We start from the raw sequence: 5,544 nt of genomic DNA on the forward strand, positions 1-5,544 counted from the left end.
GGCTGCTGCTGAGAAAGGCTGGGACGCGCCCTTTGTTCGGCCAGAACGCAGTGGCCCTCTGACAGCCACCACGCTCTCTGTGTCCTGCAGAGTTACTGGCCGCATCTTTACATAAAACCCATCGCTCACCTGCCAGGCCGAGCCGTTCCATGGAGCCCAGGTGTCACTCTGCAGTAGGCAGCCCTGGGTCAAAGCCACATGGATGTTCCCGGGCCGACTCTTGATTAGGAGAAATGGGCCTCAGAGCTCAGGCTGCAGGGTCTGCGCCTCCATTGCCCACTCCCTGCAGGCGGGAGGCTCTGGGCACCTCGTCAACGAGGACGAAGGGCGTGGGACGTCCCTCTCAATACCAGCCCTGTCACCATGGTGCCCCCTGACATACCCCATAGGACGGATGCTGCAGGGAGCACGTCTGAAACCAGCAGATCCTCACAGGGGGCCGCGGGGGTGGGGGGCACAGGACTCAAGCCAGGGCTTGGAGATGAAAGACCTGCGGTGGCTGTCACGCGCCACAGCCACGAGGGCCAGTGTGTGAATCGTCCCTCTATTTCTCTCTACCTGAACATGCGCCAGTTCTTGAGGCTTCGTTTCCTAGGCGATAACCGCATCTTGCCAATTTCCACGTTCACTCCCAGGCTTTCCTCAGACCTCCAGGACCGCCCTTCTCCCTGGCCACCACCTGCCTCCATGTGGGAGCCGTCCCCGTGCCGTGTGCCACCAGCATTCCTTGGACGGCGTCAGGGAGATGGGACCCACCACTGGTTGCCGGCCCCTTCTCCCACCTCAGCACCCATGGCCCCACGCCCTCGGGTCCCCTGCTTCTCCACCACCTTATCTGTGGCCATCACCATGTCCTCTTCCTGCCAACCCGAGGGCTCTGAGGGCCCCCCAGGCTCCTCTGGGCACGGCTGAGACCACGCAGGCTGGATGACTTCTGCTCCTGACAAAATGGTGTAATAGAGGCTGGTGGGTGGTGGGCTCCACCTCCCTCCCGTCTCCCGGCTCAGGCATCTATGTGTTTGGATGCCATGAGGACCTCTATGTGGCTGCATCTCCTTGTGACCCCAGGCACCGGGCCCACCCGGCATGGATGGGAAACGCGGCTGAGAACCCCTGAGGACAGCACGAGCCTCCACCTCCTCGTGGCACCAGCATGTCCACTCCAGCAGAGAGGGGCCTTGTCCACACAGTAAGACCCACAGCCTCCCTGAGCGTGTGCAGCCTGTGCAGGGAGCGGAGATGATGGTCCCCCGGGTACCACCCACCGCCCATGATGACACCACTGGGGTGGGGGGCCAGCAATTCAGAAAAGCAGGGGGATTCGGACAGCACAAGCACATTTTAGGTAAATACTGGATCTGAGTGTACACAGGCCTGTGGGATGCCAGCCTCACATACTGAATCCAAACCGAAGACCCAGGAAGGACGAAAGCCAAGAGTGGACACCTTGGTATGCCTTCAGAAAAACAACTGAAAGTGAGAAAAAAGTGGCTTCATTTGACTACACAGTGACCAGGGACTTGAGAACCTACTATCAAGGTGAAGAAACAGTCCTGTGCTCACGACGCTCGCTGAGCAGGCAAGGAAACAGACACACAGGCGGAGACGCGCGGGCGGGTGCTGGGGCCCAGGCACAGTCGTGAACGGTTGTCACTCTGATTGTGATCCCTGGGTAACACCAGCCTCATCAACTGAGTTAGGATATACTTCCTCATCTTATTTTGTCTTATTTCGCCTGTGGTTTCTTTTTTGGTAAACACACAAAGAGAATGTTGTTGAATTTCTAAACATCTGGGGACTTTTCCAGATATACTTATTATTGATTTCTTGGATAATTTGCTTGTATTCAGAAAACGTGCTCTTTATGTTTTCAATCCTCTGAAATCTACCTAGATTTCTGTGGCCTGAGTGCAGCCTGTCTTCAGTAGGGAGGTGGAGCGGATCCTACAGGCTCATGAGATTCGGCTGCACACGTCTCCCAGTGTGACACTCAAGGACGTCATGTAGGCAGCTGGAAACCAGCCCCATGGGGAACATTACCCACGGGCACTGGGCAGCACCGCACCTCAGGGCCTTGGAGAGCCAGCTGGTAGTCAGCGTGGGCACACCACGATTGGTGCTCCTGAACGTCCACGTCCCTTGAGGAGTTCCGTGTCTGTCTGTACAAAACCGTAAAATACACTCGCGCTCCTGGCACGTCACGACCCTCGCTTAGCACCTCAGGGTTCGTTCTAGTCTTTCCTCCTGCTCGTTTGCAACTTCTTTTCTCACCTCGCCTGGAATTTATTTATTTGTTTATTCAACCCTAGTATACATGTGAATTGGTTTAGATTTCCTAAACTGCACCCATGTGAGAAACAACTCTACCCACCCAGGACAGTGCCGACATATAGTTCTTTTATCTGGAGACTTACAGGATCCGATTAAAACACCAAAATTGCTGAGGTTAGTTTTTCCCCACCACCCTCAGTGTGGATATGTCATCATTAGTATTTCAGTTAGGTGCCTTTGACAAGTCTGCATGCCATCCTGGGGTCCCCAATGTCCACGTTAATTGTTTTAAATTCGCATATAGTAATGTTCACTCTTTGTGGTTCACCATTCTATGGGTTTCAAAATATACTCAGGATATTTTCCATTTCTGACATTCTTCATTCTTTTTGGAAAATCCAATTTCTATCTAGTGGCATTTCCCTTCAGACTGAATAATGTATGTCAGCATTTCTTATAGCAAAAGTCTCCTGGCAGCAAATTCTTTTAGTTTCCCTTTATCTGAAAATGTCTTTATTTTACCTTAATTTTGAAGAATGTTTTCACTGACTATAGAATTCTGAATAGACTGTTTTTGTTTGTTTGCTTTGTTTTTCCTTCCAGCACTTCATAGATGTTGTTCTATTTTCTTCCGTCCTACATCGTTTGGTGAGAAAAGCCAGCCGGTAATTTCATCATCCCTCCCTCATGAGTAATATGCACTTTTTCTCTTGCTGTTTTCAAGATTCACTCTCTTTCTTGGTTTTAATATTTAGATGATGATGTGCTTCAGCTGCTGTGTGTTCTGTGTGTTTTCTCTTCTTAGTGTTCATTTGGCGTCTTTCTGTTTCACATCAGATGTAGAACATTTTGGACATTACATCTTCAAATGTTTTTCTGTCTCATGCTCTCTTCCCCTCCTTCTGACAGTCCAATTACATGTGTGCTGAACATTTTGATGTAATATAACAATCCACTCGGGCTTTATTCTTTAAAAAGACAAAAAACAAAAAAACTGTTTCTTCTGCTCTTCTCTTGGATAATTTCCATCGATAACTTCAAGTTCACTGACCCTCTCCTCTGTCATATCCATTTGGCTGTTACACTCATCACATGAGTATTTCTTTTAACTAGAGACTTTCTAGTTTTCTGCAGAGATTTTCATCAATTAAATGTAATTAAAGAGGTCCCAGGTTTTGGAGGGGCCCATTTTTGTGAGTTTTACCTACCAGGTTCTCACTGGAGATCAGAGGAAAATCCCTGACTGGTTCCACAGAGGGAGGTGTAAACATTCATTTTGAAATATGCCCAAAGCATTCTCGTCTTCTTAACAAGATCTGCCGACAAGGCACATTTCTTTTCCAGAGCCTAACCAACATGGGGAAGGAAAATATCCAACTTAGACTCACTAAAGAGCTGAGCCCTGATCGCAGGACTACAGAATCTCCCTACCCCTTCCCACTACATCAACTGGGGTCACCGCGGAAGAAATGCAAGACCCAGAGCACTACAGAACCTCTAGGGAACCCAGAAACAGCAGGGGGGATGAGAACAGAACACCAGAGGAAATTTTAGCTCTGACACCATAGCTACAGCAAACAGTAAACACAGCCCGGCTCCTACCAGATAAACATAACACCTCACAATAAAGGCACATCCACGTCAGTTCTGTACCTAGTACATCATGCCTGGCTCTCTGAAACCAACTATGAGGCATGCTAAAGGCAAAACCAGAGACTGAAGGGACAGACCAAGCATCAGAATCAGACGTGCGTATAGCAGGGATTCTGGAATTATCAGACTAGCAATATTTTTAAACTGTGATTAATATGCTAAAAGTTCTAATGGAAAAAGTGACAACATAAAAGAACAGATGGGTAACATAAGCAGAGAAGCATAAACTCTAAGGAAAAATCAAAAGGAAATGCTAGAAATCCAAAACAATGTAATAGAAATGAAGAATGTCTTCACTGGGCTCCTCAATACACTGGACACGGCCGAGGAAAGACTCAGCAAACTCAAAGATATGTCAATAGAAACTTCCAACACTAAAATACAGAGAGAAAGAAATAACAAAAAAGATGAAACAGAATGTCCAAAACTGAAATAATTACAAAGGTGTAACATGTGTGCAATGAGGATACCTAACAAGAAGAAAGAGAAAAAAGAACAGAACATGTGTTTGAAGTGATAACGGTTGAGAATTTTCTAAAACTAATGACAGACACTAAACCACAGATCCAGGAATCCCAGAGAACACCAACCACGACAAATACCAAAAAATCTATACCTTGGAATGTGAAATTCAAACTTCAGGAAATTAAAGACTAAGAGAATATCTTGACAACCAGAGGTGGGATGGGGGTGAGGGACACCCCACCTGTAGAATAACAGGATAAGCAACCCTTTTTTTAAAATTTGAAATTATTTCAAAATTTAAAGTTGAAAACATTTAGATCATTAAAACCAAGTTCTACTAACTAAGCTAATTAAAGGGAGAGTGCAACGTTCTCAACTTCAAGGTACTGTTACTAGTGTCACAGCTTTGCCGAAAACTCCCCAGGGCTTTTGTCCACCGTGGAACACACTGACGCCAGCTCTCTCCCTAAGGGCACTCCCTGACCCTCACGGTGCCCGTGGGGTGGGGCCGAGGGTGTATGATTTTGAAGAGGGATTTGGATAGGAGTTCACATAACGAGGGTCTGCTGTGCACAATGAAAGGTGTGCAAATTGCGTAAGACTGTTCTATCCTTAGCCATTCACCATGACTCCTTAACACAGAGCATGTTTGTGTGACAAACTGATTTGAAAATTTTCAAATGCTATAATTAATTCTTCATAAAAACTTCTTGTGCTCACTTCGGCAGCACATATACTAAAATTGGAACAATACAGAGAAGATTAGCATGGCCCCTGCGCAAGGATGACACGCAAATTCGTGAAGCGTTCCATATTTTTCGAATATATGGTGATGGAAGGAGAACTGACTCTGGGTGATGAACACACAATGGGATTTATAGATGATGTAATACAGAATTGTACACCTGAAATCTATGTGATTTTACTAACAATTGTCACCCCAATAAATTTAATAAAATAAAATTAAAAACAAAAAACAAACAAAAAAGTCTTACTGTTCAGTCTCCAGTGTTGCTTTTTGAAAGGCCCCTGAGAGTATTTATGTGGTTTTATAATCAAACCTATGTTTTATTCACAACCCGTCTGCTATACTGCTCCTAATCCCAAACCTTATTCAAACAAACAACGATCTTTATCAATTGCCAAAGGACTTCT

At 46.3% G+C, this 5,544-nt stretch overlaps 1 non-coding gene across 1 annotated transcript; it reads left to right on the forward strand.

The window, feature by feature from the left end:
- The first annotated feature begins 5,101 nt into the window (after positions 1–5,101).
- LOC141573004 (U6 spliceosomal RNA) lies at positions 5,102–5,208 on the forward strand. Its single transcript, XR_012498589.1, has one exon. It is a non-coding gene; the product is annotated as a U6 spliceosomal RNA (small nuclear RNA).
- Positions 5,209–5,544: the final 336 nt, after the last annotated feature.

Source organism: Rhinolophus sinicus, linkage group LG07, assembly GCF_036562045.2.
Source record: "Rhinolophus sinicus isolate RSC01 linkage group LG07, ASM3656204v1, whole genome shotgun sequence".
Lineage (NCBI taxonomy): Eukaryota > Metazoa > Chordata > Mammalia > Chiroptera > Rhinolophidae > Rhinolophus > Rhinolophus sinicus.